This window comes from Fukomys damarensis, unplaced genomic scaffold (genome assembly GCF_012274545.1).
Source record: "Fukomys damarensis isolate Sample0158 unplaced genomic scaffold, DMR_v1.0_HiC HiC_scaffold_33, whole genome shotgun sequence".
NCBI classification, from domain to species: domain Eukaryota; kingdom Metazoa; phylum Chordata; class Mammalia; order Rodentia; family Bathyergidae; genus Fukomys; species Fukomys damarensis.
The window spans coordinates 7191844-7209983 of NW_022900945.1; positions in this window are offsets into that span (position 1 = coordinate 7191844).

Here is an 18140-nt window from a genome sequence, read left to right on the forward strand (position 1 = left end):
AAAAAAAAAAAAAAAAAAAAAAAAAAAAAAAAAAAAAAAAAAAGAAAAGACATAACCAAGTTCAGATCAAATGCTGGCCAAAATGCTGATCAATAGTACACAGTGTGTATGGTATGTAAAATTAGGTAATATTATCTCAATTTTGCTTAATTTGACAAATTATAGTTAACATGTTTTCATGTACTTACTTTCCATCTGTAATTATTTTGTGAGGTATCCAAATATGTATATGCATAAGTGTAGAGATGGGATTTGGGGGGGAGTTGCGGCAGATTCTCGCTGCATATATATTTTATAATAAATTTATCCTAGCAAAACTGAGGTTTTGATTAGAATTATTTTGTACCTATAGACTCAAAATGGGGAAGACTCTACATCAATAATGTTAGTGTTGCAGTCAATGAACATGAATATCCCTCTACTGAAATATTCTCATTTTTCATTTTGAAATAAAGTCTTTGTAGACAGGGAGGGAGGGATTGAAAGGAGGGCAGGGGAATGAGGAAAAAATAAGAACCAAGATTGATTATATAAAGGTACAAATTTCAGCAATGAATGTCCTTATATTGTATACATGATAGGTACCAATAAAATTAATAAAAATATTATTTATTTCTTTAAAAAGTTAATTTTATTAGTACATTTTAAGTATACAATATAATAGAGTAACTTCTAAGAATAATATCAAGAAACTTGAAAAGCTAGAAGACCGCATAACTATTTGGAAAAAAGTTAAGCTGATATTCTAACTCGCAAGTGTCTTAATCTCAGGGCTTCCAAGTTTTTCTATTTCATGGGCTTTAAGATTAATTTTAAGGTTGGGCCAGGTATTTGGCTCAGTGGTTCCGCCGCCTGTCTCCTAAGCGCAAGGGCCTGAGTTTGATCCCTGCTACCAAAAAAAAAAAAAAAAAAAAAAAAAAAAAAAAAAATTAAAAAAAAAAAAAAGAGTAATTTAAAGTAGATTTAAAAATAATGACACTACTTTCTATATTATTTAGAACCTAGTTTGGTCTAGATCCTATCCTGTCCACCATCTTTAGCAGATTTACTACTGTTGAGAGTGGCTGAGTCAGGCATTGTATTTACATTCCAGCAAGTAGGATTGATGAAGAGTATCTCTTTTTCCATTAAAGAAATTTCTTGGAATTTGTACACCTAAGTTCAACATACATGTCATTGGCTGAGTTCCCTTTTTGTTAATGAGGAAGAAGATGGGGTATATGTGGAGGGTCAACCAGCAGTTCCTGTGAGACACACACATAATGTAGCAGCAAAGGGATATTTTGTAAGCTTGCCTTCCTGTCAGGACCTGGATATGTGGTGGATGCCCTGCCAGTTGCATGCACCCCTGTGAAGCTTTGATTCCACCCAGTGTTAGATAGGACATAGGCAGGGATCAGAGTGTGCCCTTGCTGGGACAGGTGGCCGCTGAGGCTGGGTTCTGAAGTCAGCGACTGGTGGTAGCAACTTCTTGACCCCACGTTTCCGGTTGTGGTCAGGTGAATACATCTAAGGGTGTTTCATATGTGTCTCTGCCACTGTGGTTTTGGAGCTGGCATCGGTGGGCACAGCTTTAAGATTCAGTGACACCGTGATTATGGCAGAGACAGCAGCGCCAACAGCTATCAATTCTGTGCTGTGTGTCTGGGAGCCAGAGAGCTTTAAATTCAGCTTCTGCTGATATTCATTCAGCCTAAAACACTGAGCATTACTGGTAAGAGTTGAAGCTCTCTGCCTCCCTTCCTAGTCTGTCCTCCCTACAACCCATTTCCTCTATACAGTGATAATCACTGTCTTCTATTTGCTATCTATCATTTTTATTTATACATATTTTTTAGCCCATGGATCTCTATATATACACATGGTATTGTTTTGCATGGTTTTACTTACATTTGATGATAATCTTCAAGAATTTTCCTCTAGCTTTGTTCCTATCACATCATGTTTATGAGAGTCATCCACACTCACTCATGTATCTTTGGTTTGCATTCACTGTTGCATAGCATTATATAATTTTGATATAATGTATTTATGTCATGGTAATGAACAAAGTTAGCTTCCAGTTTTTACTATTATAAACAATATCATTAAGAAGTCGCCTTTAAAAATGTTTACGTATTTATACCACCAAGAGTATATACATGCAATACACTAAGAGAGAGATTTGATGGATTAGAGTGTTTACATCTGGAAATTCATTAGTTACTGACAAGTTTTTCTACCTGGTATACAAGTGTTGCTTTTCATCCACAGCTTTGGCAATATTCAATATTGTTGTAGTCCTCAATTTTGCTGATACAATAGGTGTAAAAATTATTTTACTGTGCTTTCTCTGGTTACCAGTAAGATAAATCATCTTTAATAGGCTATTTGGGAAAACCCTTGATATATTTCTCATTTATATCCTTCTCCCTAATTTTTATTGGAATGATCAATAGGAATACTTTTTTCTCATCTGGTTAATTATTCTTTTTCTGTTATATGTATTACACATATCTCTTGCCAAGTCTAGGACTTTCCCTGTCACTTTTAAAATGTTGATTTTTGGCTTATAGAAGTCTTAAAATTATAATGTTATTGAAATTATCATTAACATTTTCTATGATCAGTGTCGGTTTACGAAGTTTTCTCTTAAAGTTACAAGGAAGCCCTCCATATTACATTGCAAAAGTGTTTATCATTTTGCCTATTTTACTAAGGTGGTAAATCATTTGGTGCAGTCAGACAAGCAGAACCACTAAGAATGATGTAAAATAAGGGATTCACTTCTCAGTGACCTTCTGCACTATGAGATCTGGTAAAACGATCTTAATCCTGCAGTCTCTTTTGTATGTGGTGCAGAGCTTAATGTCAGGGCAGGCAGTAAAGAAGGAAGGATGATAAGGGGGAAAAAATGAGAACCAAGACCTGTCATGTAGAGGTACAAGATCCCAATGATGCATGTAACTGTACTGTGTACCTAAAACGTACCAATAAACTCAATGAGAAAAAGAAGGAAAGATGAGAGAGTTGGCATAACTAGGGCTCTGAGGAACAAGCTACAAGCTGACTTTGTTTCTCATTGGGTCCACATTGGCTTCCAACCATCCCACGCCACCGGTTCTGCACTTCTCTTCCATTGGACTCCAGCAGGACCTGACCACGACTGGATAAAGGTAAAGGAAGATGTCCCTTGAGAGTTGGAGGAGCTATGAACTCGCTGCTGCCTATGTTAATGTCAGCCATAGATTGGAAAAATGTGCATAAACCATAAGCAAACCTAATCTGTGTTGACCTTCGGACAGTAAATATGTCTGCTATGCTCTTCTACTTTCCATATTTCAAGCGAGTTTCTCTGACATAGGAAACATTTTCAAATTAATTTAAAATAGAGTCCATCTTTATGATGCTAATTGAAAATACTATATTAAACAGATTTGGACATCAGTAGTATTTGGCTAGTTTGCAATTGTTAAGTTATTTGCTACTAAAAATACGACATGTTTTATGAACTGCATGTTGCTTGAAATTTGGACTTGTTAAATTGTTCATTGTTCACACAGTACATCCTTTTAAATGTTAAGCATGACTTTGAAAATGTGGCATACTGACCCCCTTTTTATCTAGAGATGCAATTAAAAATAATGGCCTAAATATCCAAATAGTAGAGGGTGTTGGCAGTATGACTTGAAGTCTATTCGTTTGACCTTTTTTTGTGGCTTGCAGGCATGCAGTTTGTTTTTTAATGGATGGTAAGTTTAAGATCTACAGTCATGTCATTTCCCCCCCTGACAATTAGTAAGATAAAGAAGGAGAACTCTTTCACAGAGAGAGATTTCAACTAGGCTACTATCACAGATCAATAACATCTAGTGTCTCTCGAAAGTAAATATGCTCTCAACCCTCCTCTAGGGATTGAGGAATGATCAACTTTGTATAAACAGGATTTTTATTTGATGAGTAGACAATAGATGAAGAAAAGTCATACCATGGTTCTTCACAGGCTGATTCCAGGGTTTGGGAATGATGTACATACATAATTAATTAAGACCAGAGAGAGGAGAGGATTTTGACTGTATTCACCATAAAGAAATGATAAAAGTTGAAATTGAAGTGCATGTAATTACCCTAATTTTGTTATCACCAAGGTATTCAAGAATCCAAATGTCACATTGTACTGTATGTACAATTAGATGTCAATCAAAAAAGATAAAAGAGAATGAAAGAAAAGGCAAGGAAAGAGTAGGCTACTTAAGTATTCTGTAAGCTTCTAATCCTGTGAAGCATTCTTACTGAACACTTCTGTTCTCAACTTAAATACGAGAACTTTCTCTCTTCTCCCAGTTTAAGTGGCCCCGTTTATATTTTCATGGTATCTTTTCCATCCTTTAGTTACCATGTTTTCAGTTTGAAAAGAAGGTATTTGTTTCATTTCTGATCATTGGGTAAGTGTTAGCTCCCGAGCAGCAAACACGTATCCATTTTTTCCCCATACTGTGATTCTAGAGACCAGCACAGTGGCCACTTAATAAATACAGAAAAAGAAAAAATAACCACTGCTATTCCTTGAGGTATAACTTTGAAACTGCCTTTAATTACAGGAACACAAAAACTTGGGTCAACACAGGCACAAGAGGGATTTCATGGATGTACACGGGAGGCTCCTAGAACCAAAGTAGTGTGAGGTAGCACCGTATTTGTGGAAATGTAGAATGCAGCTGGGCATGGTGAGGCACACCTGTAATCCCAGCACTTGGGAGGCTGAGACAGGAGAAGGCTGTGAAGTCAAGGCCAGCCAGAACTAATAGAACAGAACAAAACAAAACAGAAGCTGGACACCAATAGACAGGCACTACTCTCAAGTAAGCCACCATTTTTAGTCTGCCTGTTACAGTGTACAAGATTAAAATTCCAGGGAGAACGTAGGAAAAATTTTTGTCTTTGAGAAATTCAGTGAATCAAAGAGAGAAGTTCAATCTCTCTCTGTCCCCTGCTCTGCTTTTCCTCTAGTTTTTTTGTATTCATTAGCAGGCTTAACACTTCTGCTTTTTAGTCCTTCTTTTAGAATGGAGTTACTGTTTGTTGTAATTTCCTTTCAGCCAAAAGGACTTCCTTGAATTTTTATTTTAGGCTAGGTTTGCCAGTAACTAATCATATCACTTTTGTTTATCTAGCAATGTGTTATTTTAATCCCCATTGCCTCCCATTCTGTTTCTGAGAATGAGTTGAGTCTTCAGTCATGTTCTCTGGCATTTGAATGTTTTCTTCTTTTTGCTTTCTGTGTTTCTTTCTTTGTGTTCGAGTCTATATTGTGTCTAGGTATATAACTCTGTGGTTATTCTTTTTGAGGCTCATTAAACTTGTACTGTCTGGAGATTAATAATTTTTATTAAATGTAAGAAATTTTCTGCCATTAACTTTTCTGTTTCCCTGTCGTTTTACCTCTCTTTTCCTCCAGGGACTACCATTACCCGTATTTCATGTTTGGTATTATCCCGTAGTTCTCAAAGGTTCTGCTCATTTTTTTCTACCTTTTCCTCTTGTGTCTTCTTCTCATTCCATAATTGCAATCTCTCTTTTTTTGTGTTTACTTATCTTTTTTCTTTCACCTTAAACCTGCTGCTGAATCCACTTAGGATAATTTTCATTCCTATTAGTGCAGTTTACAAATATTAGAATTTTCCTTAAAATCATTTCTATTTTTCTACTGAGATTTACTCTTTTTTGAGTCATGGTTGCCATTTTTCCTTAATTTCTTCAACATATATTTTTTAATGTTTCTGAATGCATTATGATAGCTGTTTTGAAAACTGTGTTTATGAATGTGATATAAAGTCCACTCAGAAACAATTTCTGGTGATGGATTTTTTTTTCCCCGAGTGTCAGTATATTTTCCTACTTCCTTGCACGTCATATATTTTTAGTTGAAACTGGACATTTTTGCTGTGCATTATAGTAAATTTGGATTTTTTAGAGTGCTATTGTTTTTCATTTCTTTTCATTTTAATAACTCACTTGGATCTAGACTGTGGAATTTGTCAGTTTTTAACTTTAATTTAATTTTTAGCCTGACTGTCTGAAATTTCCCCGTGTCTGTGTATCCTAGCTGTCAGCCATGGATCTGGGCAGGGGTTACGCTCAGTACCCCTGGCAGTTGGTCTGTGGGTGGATAGTGATTATACTCAGTACCCCTGGGAGTAGGTCTGTGGGTGGGCAGTGGTTATACTCAGTACCTCTGGCAGTTGGTTCATGGATGGAGGATGATTATACTCAGTACTCCTGGCAGTTGGTCTGTGAGTGGATAGTGATTATACTCAGTACTCCTGGCAGTTGGTCTGTGAGTGGATATAGTGATTATACTCAGTACCCTTGGCAGTTGGTCTGTGGGTGGGTTGCAGGGTACATTTGGAAGTTGCTGCTAATTCTCAAGTGTGCCTTGGCTTTTACTTTATTCTGGCCTCCCTCAGGTCTCCTCTGTAAGTGCACAGCTTACGTACCCTTCTGTGGTTCCCTCATGTTCCTGACCTCACTTTAGATTTCTGATAGGCTCACCTCTTCCCCCAGCTGAACTACAACCGTAGGCTCTCAAGACGACAGGGTTTCTTTGTCCATTTTCTACTGCATTTATCATCTTTAACTTACAAAACCCAGATTTTTAGCCCTTGTCCCAAATTGAGTCTGTGCTCTCCAGCAGCACAGCTTGTGATTTTCACAGGAAGTTTCTCAGTGATAAACTATAACGTGGGTATGGTGGCACACGCTTGTATCCCCTGCACTGCAGGAGGACCTCAAGTCTGAGTCTGCCTGGGCAATTCAGCAAAATTCTGTTTCAAAACAAAACAAAACGGATCCAAAAACCTCTATAGATTTTATTAAGGGGGAGAGGGGAGTAGGAACATCTGCTGTGTATTACTAAGCTTTCCCTTTACAGGAACAAAAACTCGACACCCACAATTTAAAGGAGGAGAGGTTTATTTGGCCTCAGTTTTCAGAGGATTCAGTCTACAGATAGCTACCCCTAGGTGGAAATAGAGTGGCGGAAAGGTATGGGAAGGCAGTTGCTTTCTTCCTGTCAGCGAGGAGCCAGGACAAGAATACAATACAGCACGCCTTTCCTGGTCACCCCAGTGGCCCACCTCCAGTCAGGCCCCGCCCTAAGAGCTCATTCAACTATTGAACTCCTGGGTGGATTCTTCCATGAGTACAGTGCCTCCTTGATCCATTCACCTTCCAAACAGATGAGACTTGAAGGGACAATTCGATGTGTGTCGTGACACCGTGCAAGAGCCAGAGTTCTGCTGTGGCTATGTAGGACTATAGCAGCTTTTCAGAGTGAATATCAATTTATTGTCTGACTTTGGTCATTTTTTAGTATTGAAGTCTTTTTTTTTTGATAATTTAGTCTAGTTTAATTTATACATTTATTTTTGCTAGAGGATTTATTTTTTTTAACAATCTGGTAAAATATTTAATGTGCATGCAGCAGATAAGATAGAGAAATCTATAATTTAAAAGGGTCTCATTTAATTCTTTAGGTGTAAGCAGTAAAATCCTAAGTTAAAATTTTCCATATTCTTTTTACAGATGGCAACTCTGTAAAGGTTTTTGTTTTTCTTGTTTTTTTTTTCTTTTCTATGATTAATTGATTGAGTACTATGTATATTTGCTGGGTAGCTGAAAAGCAAAGTAATAAAAACTATTTTAGATATTCTGTTATTTACTAAAAGAGTTAACAGGAATTCAACAGAAATTCTGTAATCTTGAATTTGAGCATGAGAGATGAGGACAAGGAGGGGATAGCAGGGGAAAAGCATCTCAGAAATTGCTTCAGATGTTTTTTAGTAATATAAATGATGTGCAACTAATCTAATTTAATTAAATTTAGAATCATAACAGACTTTTTGAAGGGTTAGTGAAATGCTTTTCTTTTGTATGTCTCCTTACTGCTGAAATGCAGTACATTAAACTGAATGAGAACAATAGATAGTTTCAGCTAATCTCATCTGCAACTCCATCTGATCGAATGAGAAGATTTTAATTAAAGCTGGACTTCGTTCAGAAAGAGGAACTATTGTAACAAACCATAATTAAGTTGATTTTTCATAGTGCGTAGGTCATGCATTCATTTTTTATTGTATTTAGTTCCTCTAGAGCTATATTTTTACCTTTAATGTTCCTGTTTGCCTATTCACAACAAACTATGAATTTTCTATTTTCTATAACAGGTATTGTTCACTGGCCTCAGTGGTGATCGTGATTCTTTCTAGTGATATTCCATCTTTAGAAGCTTAAGGGACCTTTTCTTCCCTAATAATTCTCATTTTTAATCATACCAATAGATAAGAAGCCATTTCTTGCAAAAAGACCTGTTATAAAAATCATACACATTGATGTAACAAAAATACCAATGCATTACATTTTCTTTTTCTTTTATCAAACTTAAAACTAACTATGGATATAGCCTATTAACCTACTGACTTCAGAATATATAGTTAATAAAAACTAAAAACTAAAAAAATTCGTAATATATATTTCAAATGGAGCTTTTTCGAGGTCTGAAGTATACATGTAAAGAAAAATATTTGATATGTATGCATTCATTAAATGCATTTATACCTCAAATGTCTTGGCACATTTTAGTAGAATAAACAATAAAATTTCATCAAACAGTAATGACTTTCAGTTAAAGCAATTTTGTCCAAAGACACATACATATGAAATAACATCTTCTACTGATGGGAATGACAGTTCTCTCTGTAATTACTAGTGAGGTAAGGGGTTTGTCCTACGTGAGCTCACATGCAAAATAGTTGGTTGTTTGCTATTTTTCTTCTATTGTATTAAAAGAATACACCAAATCTTCCTATTTGTAACTTGTGTCAAGAACTCTGGATTTTTAGTAATGTGAATTAAGTTTGGAGTTTATACAATAATATTTATAAAATATCTAATAATCTCAGTGAATGTAGACATATGTCATAAGCATGTTATATGATTACTAAAATTAACAAGAGCAAAAAATGGGGAAAGGAGTTTTAGAAGGGGGGGAGGGCGGGGACTCAAAAAGGAATCAAGCTGTGTTATTTACAGGTACCCACTCCCCAAGATGACTGTAAACTGTATGTACTGCAAACGAGTACTGATCAAAATGTAAAAGGTCAATACATGTGTACTTATTTCATTATTTTAAGAATAGTGCCACTTACTTGATTTTCCTGTGTATGCTACCAAATCCAAATCTGGTTCACCTAAAACTCTGAAAATTTTTATTTGTATTTTTTCTTTTGTTTAGTTTTAGCATTTCTTCATGTTCCCACATATTGTACAGTGGTATTTACTTTTTTCAGTTATTTCATATGATAACTTAATCATGATCTCTACATTTGTTTACAACTGTTTTATTTTTCTGCTCAACCTTATGCTTTTAAGATTTGTCCATTTTTTCATGTGGCAATAATTTTTTATTCCCTACTTTCTGCTATCACAAGTAGTTTTGCTATGTTTGTATATTTTTGAGTAGTGGCCCAAGGACATTTGTACCAAGGATATCCATTTAGAAGAGAATTGCTATGTCACAGAGCATGTGAGAATGAACATTACAACATTATGCAAAATTGTTTTCCAAAGTGATTGTACATTTAGTTTTGCTAATCTATGAGTATGCGATATTATTTCATTGGAAATTCAATTTGTATTTCCCTGATTATTAATCAAATTGAATTAGGGTTTAATAGGTTATTGACTATTCAGATGGACTTCCGCAAGGTTCCTTAGTCCAACTGGGCTGCTATAATAAGTTACCATAAATTGGGCAGATTTGAAAAAACCGAAAGTTATTTCTCACAGTTTTGGGGACTGTGAAGATCAAGGTCAGCACGTCAGAGGTTTGGTTTCTGTCGAGGGCCCACTTCAGGCTTCCCAGAACAGGGCCTCCTGGCTGTGTCTTTCCATGGGGAGGAGCCAGAGCGTCGCTGAGAACTCGCGTAGCCCCTCCCATGCAGGACAAGGAGCCCTGGAGGCCTAATCGCCTCCCAATGTCGCACCTACTGCTGCCACCACATTGGTCCACTTCATCCAAGTCCGTTTTCTTCGTGTTTGTCTTTTTCTATTCCCTGACGATTTTAAGAAATATGTACTTTTGTATACACTTTTTTGTTAGGTAAGCATGTCAAGGATCATCATCTATCTTATGCTTTGAATTCTAATTGTCCTTTTGGTAGATTTAATAACTAGAAGTTTTTACTTCATCTAGTTAAAATTATCGGTGTATTGGCTCATGAGTGAGCTTCGTGTCTTGTCTCAGAAATCCATCTCTATCTGTAAAGGGTTTTCCTTATGTTGCTCTCTTCAAATTTATTTGTACTTCTCCTATTTAGGATTTTAATTATGTAAATTTTTTTTATTATGTGAGATAAAGAAGCAACGAAGTTTTTCCATATATGTGGATTTGACCCAGTTACATTAACTGAATAATCCAATATTTTACTGATCTGAATGGATAACTGTGTCATAATCAAGTTTATGGAATGGTGAACTAATTTCTTTGTTCTTTATTTTGTCACTTTAGTCATTTTCTGTTCCTGAGCAGTGTTACAATATCTTAATTACTGTAAATTTATGCTGTCAATATCTAGAGTGGCAAATGCTCCAGCAAATAGTTCAAAAAACCATGCAAGTTCTGACTTCACAGAAGTGTTCAGTCTTCTTCCTATCTGTTGTGCACAATCCCAACCCATGTTATCTACTCAAATATTTTCTTTGCCTCATTGTCTTTTCTCATTTTAAAGTTCAAATTTCAAATATAATTGGTTCTTCATGTTTCCTAAATTCCCCTTTACAGTTTTAATCTTATTATCTATGCATTATCAATTGTATTTTATGATCACTATTACAATTCAGTAACCTGTTTTTCAGTTACATGTACCTTCCTGTAAACCCATTGATTTTTAATTTTAACATATATATTTTATTCGTAGAAGTCTCACTTACTAATTTTAATCCAGTAAACCATGTTTTAATTTGCATTGTCAATTTTTGCATTTCTGTTTCTTTTGTCATTCACTTCTTTTGTTACTGATATTTGCCGAATCAGGACCTCTTTCTGGATATAATTCAGCTATGTGACTTGGCCATCTGCCTTTCACTCATGATACCTTGTTTACTTTCACGTTTGACTGTGAAATTGTAATTTCTGAAGTTTATCTATAAAAATCCTTGGAGCTGTAGAAGGTAATTTATTTTAGACAGTGTTTGAATTTGCTTCTTCGAGAAACTTAGTTCTCCATCTTAGGTTGTTAAAATAAATTATTTAAGATTTTGGACCATCTATATAGTGTACATTTTCATTGCTGAGCCACTTTGAATAAGACACAGGAGTTAGGCTTTCCTGAGGAAGATATTTTTCCATTCTGTTCAATAACAAAATTAAGAAAAATAACTTTGCTTGTGCTATTCCCAGGAAGCGATAGTAAATTTTTAAAGTCTATGTTGTAGCAGTGTTTTCTGCTAGACTCCCTGGTGTAGGGAGTTTACCATCCTTACTGTCTCCTATTGTCTTAAAAATAGGAAGAAAAGGGCTAAAGGTGTAGGGAAAGTGCGAAGTGAAGGGGAAAGGGAGTAAGGGAAAAGAAAAAAATATGAGAAAATGAAAAAATGGAAATAAAGTGTTTGTAAACGAGGAGGGGAGGAGCGGGTGAAGGGAGGGCAGGGACAAGGGGAAAAAATGAGAACCAGGACCTGTCATGTAAAGACCCAAGACCCCAGTAATGAATGTAACTGTACTGTATACCTAGAATGTACCAATAAACTCAATAAAAAAAAAAAATCAAAACTCAGGATGATCCGGTTCAAATGACCTCAAGCCAAAAGCCCAATCAAGTAGTCATCAACTTGTTTTGGTTCATTTCTTTACTTAATTTTTGGTCTGATTATGCTTAATGTTCTTATAAATTTATCAACACACTTAAGCAAATTTGTGGTTGATGCACATTTTTGGTTGTTTTCAGTCAATTAATCAATCACTGTATGTCACTTGCTTTTTATATTTATATACATTATTATTTGAAGTTCATGTAAGGAAAAATCTTTATGAGTGAAAGAAGTATTTTTTAAAACTATATGTAAATGTGGAAATCTTTTTGTATAGGAAGCATTCTTTTTTCAATTTTCATTTTTTAGTAGTACATGTTTGCATTTTATAATGATGCATTCATTGTGGAGGGTAGGCCCATGTAAAAAACACATCTTAATTGTCTTTTCACCCTCTTCCTGTTTGCAAAAGATCTGTCTCCTCCTTTCCTATCACCTATATTTCTTCTTGCTCATGATTTCTTAGATACTACACTTGATCTCAGCCAAAAGGCCAAGGAACAGTGCTCACTATTTCTTAGGAAAGATATAATTATAAGTACCTGGAAAAATAATAATTGACATATAGTAATTTCTTTTATTGTTTTTAAAAATCTATTTTAGTGTTTGATTTTAGACATGCCTTCCTGGCTTTATTGAAAAGTTGACAGTTGTTCTCTAGAAGTTAAATATTCTTCCCTTGCAAGACTTCTCATGGAAATGTTTTTGTTTGAAACAGAATGATTGAGGGAATAATAGAATTATTTTTTTCTCCTTACCACAGAATGACGCAGAAAAATGGAGATTCAATGTCATAGACTGCTGTTTGCGAATAACAAGATATCTCATGTGAGATCCGCTGAAGTGTGGGGGTGAAATCCTGAATATGGACGGCCCTCATGTCTTTGTAGCTCCCCTCACATGGTGCTGCTGGGCTTGACAATATCACGTTTTGTTCGAGCAGATATTAGAGAAGCAAAGCAAGCAGAGTTCTGCTGTGTGCTCTCCCAGTGGGGCGTGAGCTTTTGGCTTCTTTTGCTCAGTGCTCAGGAGCCATGCTGTACCTTAGTCTCTACTCACCTGTGGAGTGAGAGGCCAGTCAGAGAGAGGCCCCAGAGACTAGGAAGTCGGAGTGCTCGCAATGACAAAACTAACCGAGGTCCCAGTCATCAGTCAGTGTCCTACTATAGGAGGGAACTTTTTCAACTTCATGGCTGAGGAACTCACTTGAGCATGGCCCCAGCATGGTCTCAGTAGACTCAGGCAGAGTGGAAGGGTCCCGTTAGCCAGCAGGATGATGAGACATAACACATGGTTGTTTTAGGCCACTACATTGTGAGCGTTTGTTATAAGTGATGAATGAACAGCATCATGTGAGAAACTTAAATCAGGCCGGGTACTAGGAAATCTTACTTTTTCACATAAAAGCAGCTGCACTGTAGAAGCCAAAATATGCATTTATTTAGTTCTATAATATGTTCTTAATTTCCAAAGTACTTAGCCATCTATATTAAAGTTCAAGTTTCAGACCTTTTCTGCACCATCCCCCTTTTAACACCAAGATATCTTTTTGGTAGAGAAATAATCTGGCAGACCTCAAATATTTGTATGATTAATTTGATGTATGTTGGGTGAAGTTTTATGCAAATGTTTGCCTTAACTGCTAAAAGCCATCACTGAAAGATTTCTGTTCCGTACAATGCCAGGCTATGTCTCATGCTCTCTAATGAAAATTTGACCTTGCTTGCTCTTAAAACATTTTCTATTCTTAAAGCTCTAATTCTGTCGAGTGGTTTCTCAAATGCTCCTGGAGTCATACTGTGCAATATTGGCCATATTTCACAGTGTGCTACATTATATCGCATATACATTTTATTATTGAGTGGTTTCATTGTGTAGTCTTACTGGTGCCATTGTATAATTAAATTGTAAACTCATGTGGTGTAAAGGTCAGACACTTTAAATGTACAAAAGCAAATGCTGTGTGTATTTGGGGATCTACTTGTAGAGCACTGAAATCCACATGAAGGATAAAGAAATCATGTAAGTCACAGTAGAAATTTCTGGTATTTGGGACAAGGTTTTATAGCACCCTGCTATTCAAAAGAAGTCTTACATAAATAGTTTAAAAATATGCCTCTGTCTTCTTGGAATACTTATAGGAGAAAAAGATACCAGTTAAATATTTTCAACATAGTCATGAATAATTAGCAGCTGCTATTTTCTTCTAGTAATCCACACTGTTTTTGCTTTTGTGGTCTCTTATACTAGAAATAACACTACAACTTTCTTCCTGATAACTAGAAATTTGAAAGATTATGGTGGATCAATTCCTTCAATTTCATTTTTAAAATGGTCTCAGTAATTTCAAACTCTATATTTCTAAATGCGTTTCCTTAAAATTCCATATGATTGCTTACATTAAATATATTTATTTTGTCTCAGCCAAATACTTAAGGATTTCAGAGAACTCAAGGCCCTTTCAGTTTTGGGCAGTAATGTTACTAGATAGGCTGCCAGGATAGTAACATAAAAGGTTTTTGTTAAACTTTTGAGCTGTTTTTTGAGAGTGTTCTGAATTAAATTAAAATGGGCCACATATTGTTATGATTAAATAATTCCATCATTCTACCAGAGTTTCTTTTCACAATTAGAAGTATGCATAGAGGTTATTTATCTATTCATTTAGAACACGAGCATTATCTTAGAATAAGTTAATATTGTAAAGTTCCAGTCTTTTGCTTGATAATTTATATTGTCTATCTTAGGCCTTCCTAATTAGTAAGACACCTGGGAAGTGTCCTGATATAAAATTGCATGTATATATCCATGTATCTGGGAAGACTGTCCAAAACTCTCATGAGATTCACAGTCAGTTTTAACGATTTTCTTTCTCTCAAAGAACATATCAGAGTTTCCATCTAGAATAGTTTTATTTGTTATTTTCTGATTAAGAAATACTAGAAAGACAAATGCCTCAAGTTTATCTTTCTTTATGGCAGAGTATCATTCCATTGTTTATGGAATAGAAATGATCCTTACCATTCATATGTTGATAGACATATATGCTGTTTCTAAGATTTAGACATCATAAATTGTGCTGCTGTAAACGTGGGTATATATGTATCCCTGTAATACGATGATTTCAAGTCTTTTTGGGAGATATCTAGGAGGGGACAGCTTGGTCAAACGGAATTTCTATTTTTAGTGTTTGGAAGAGACTCTACACTGGTTTCCAGAGTGGTTGTACTAATTTACATTCCCACCAACTAGGTGGAAGAGTTCCCTTTTTCTCATAACCTTGGCCAGCACTTGTTAAATTCTTTGATAATAGCCATTCTTTCCAGGGTAGGATGGTATCTTGTGTAGTTGTAGCTTGCAGTTCTGTAATGGTCAGAGATATTGGGTATTTTTAAGGTATTTTTTTGGCCATTTTTATTTCTTTGGTGAAGAGTCTATTCATTTTGGTTGCTCATTTTTTGATTGGATCTTTCATTTGGGGGAGTCTAATTTTTTGAGTCCTTTGTATATTTTAAATATTAGTCCTCCACCAATGGAATAGCCGGCAAACATTTTTATCCCATTTTATCCCAGAAGGTTGTTTCTTCACTCTTTTGGTTAATTCTTTCACTGTGAAGAAGCTTTTAATTTAATATACCATTTGTTTATTCTCAGTATTATTTCTTCGGCCACTGGGCTTCTGTTTGAAAGATCCATGCCATCTATGTCTTCAAGAATTGCGTGTACTTTATCTCCCAGCAAATTGTTTCTGTTTTAACATTTAGATCTTAAATCCATTTTTATTTTTAGTTTAGTACATGGTGAAATGGATTGATCTAAACACAATCTTCTGCCTGTGGGTATCCAATTTTCCCAGCACCATTTATTGAAGAGTCTATCTTACCTCTAGTGTATGTTTTTGGTCCCTTTGTCAATGATCAAATAGCTGTATGTGCCTGGGGATGTTTCTCCTTCTTCTATTCTGTTCCACTGATCCACATGCCTGTTTCTGTGCCAGTACCATGCTGTTTTAATAACTGTGGCTTTATAGTATCACTTCAAGTCTGGGATTGTGATGCCTCCAGGATTGCTTTGGCTGTTCTGGGTCTCTTCTTGTTCCATATGACTTTTTGGATTGTTTTCTTTAGAGCTGGGAGAAATGCATTTGGTTATTTGATTGGCACAGCATTAAATCTATATCAGTTTTGGTTTTGTCTAACCAGGAACAGATGGTATCTTCCCATTTTCTGATGTCCTCATCACTTTCCTTTTTGGACATGATGTAATTTTCATTATAGAGGCCTTTTACTTTCTTGGTCAGGTTAACTCCTAAGTGTTTAATTTTTTTGATGCTCCTGTGAATGTTACTGTTCTACTAATTTTTTTCAATGAAGTTGTTACTAGTATCTAGGAATCCTATTGATTTTGTATCCTATTACATTGCTGGATTTGATTCTTAATCCTGGGAGTCTTTTGGTGAAGTTTTTTGGGTCTTGTAAGTAAATGTGCTGGCATCTGCAAATAATCATACTTTGACTTTGTCCTTTCCTATGCATGCCCCTTTTATTTCTTTCTTTTGCCTGATTGCACTGGCTAATATTCTGAGAACTATGTTGAGAAGGAGTGGTGATAATGGGCACCCATGTCTCCTTCCTGATCTTAGAGGGAAAGCTTTCAGTTTTTCTCCATTTGATGTGATGTTGGTCATAGACACCCTTTATTAAATTCAGATAAAGTCTTCCCACATTAGACATGTTCTTTTGAGATTTATGTTTCACTAAAATATGACAGTGAAAATTTTTATGTTCAAAAGTAGTCTAAAAAGATTTTTTTGTTTCATAAATGACAAAAAATTGTTTTAATTTCAGGTTTGTTTCTAGACATATATTCATCTCCAGTGTTAATGAGATTTTATTTGCATTCTTTACTCTTCTGTGCCAAAGATCTATTCATCATCTGTTCATCTTATCACCTTTTCCTTGAAGTCTGGCTTCATCAGGGATCTTGCACCCCATACTATAAAATATATTGTCTCTATACTGAGTATCTTCCCAGCTGCCTTTACCTTCACTTTGTACTGTGTAAATCACTTTTACTTTGTGCTAATTGTAAACTCTCTTCTTAGATTTTAAACCTCCCAAGGACAGAGTGATGGCTGGGCTGCTCACAGCTGAGCATCACAATGCCTAGTAGGATGTTTGGCTCATAGTAAATTTCAATGAATATTTGTGGAACAGATGGATCGAGAAAGCTCTAACTAAAATAAGCTTATCTAGGATGTTTTGGTTTCTCATTCCTGTTAAATCTTGGCTTTTCTGGAGACTCTGAGAGACTTTGGGATGGACTTCAGTGGCTTTACTTCTTCCTGGAAGGCTTGATCCAGGTGCCATATGTTCAGCTCTTTGTGCATAACATCACTTTTGATAGTCCTCTAAGATATCCAGAGGTAGGAAAGAACTACCTTCCATGAGCTGGATTCATGGAAGGTTGGGATGGGGAAAGGAAAAAGAACAAGAAAATTGAAAGCAAAGATCTTTGCGCACATCGTTGGAAACCTTGGGGGGCAAATCCCAAGCTCTTCCCTGGAGTCCAAGGTCTCCCTCCTGTAAGGTCATCATTCGATTGGAGATATTTTGAATCTCTCTGCACATATTTGTTCTCTCTATGCAGTTTACTTTAGAGTTTAAATCTCAGAGCTTTAAATCTTAAATCTGAGGGTTAGTTTCATATATAAAATAAAGGAGACACAGACAGACGGTAAAGTTTATTTTGAAAATTCAATCCTATTGTTTTAAAACTATTAAAACGTGAAGTTAATATGAGTATTTCACTCAATATTTTTGTTGTTCAAAGAAATGAAAAACTCAGACTCTCCTTGTTTTGATGCATCTTCTTGGACATAAGTTCTCTCCAACTAGAATTACTAGTGGAAATGTATTTGTGATCTGTGAAGCAGATGGCTTGGAAATAAGTCATTTTTCCCCCAGTGTGGCATTGTTTATGTCAAATTCCAATTTTTAACATTTAATGAAGAAAATATTCTACAAAATACTTTAAATTACTTAAATGATTATTTAAATGACAATTTATTTGGAATACTGACTATGTGCAAGCCCTAGGCCACACAAGAAGATATTTTAGAGTTAACAAGTTAATAATTTAACATGAGTCAAACTTTGATTTACACACAATGATGGAAGGAAATTTTGGCAGAAACAATACAAAAGGAAAGGTATAAAATTATGTTTGTTCTTAGGATAGAAAAAGTACTGACATTTGACTATTCAAATTCAAGCAATGACCTTTCAAAAAAA